At 55.1% G+C, this 207-nt stretch overlaps 1 pseudogene; it reads left to right on the top strand.

Annotated features, from left to right (window-relative positions):
• On the top strand, window positions 1–129 carry LOC118345172 (annotated as a pseudogene; the record flags this gene model as incomplete).
• Window positions 130–207: the final 78 nt, after the last annotated feature.

Raw genomic sequence — 207 nt, 5'->3', positions numbered from 1 at the left:
TCGCATCGATGAAGAACGTAGCGAAATGCGATACTTGGTGTGAATTGCAGAATCCCGCGAATCATCGAGTCTTTGAACGCAAGTTGCGCCCGAAGCCATTCGGTCGAGGGCACGTCTGCCTGGGTGTCACGCATCGTTGCCCCAACCCCAAACACTTCTTATGATGTGTGGGGTGCGGGGAAGACATTGGCCTCCCGTGTGCTTCTG

Source organism: Juglans regia, unplaced genomic scaffold, assembly GCF_001411555.2.
Source record: "Juglans regia cultivar Chandler unplaced genomic scaffold, Walnut 2.0 Scaffold_16103, whole genome shotgun sequence".
NCBI classification, from domain to species: Eukaryota; Viridiplantae; Streptophyta; class Magnoliopsida; order Fagales; family Juglandaceae; genus Juglans; species Juglans regia.
This window is presented reverse-complemented; position numbering and strand designations above follow the sequence as displayed.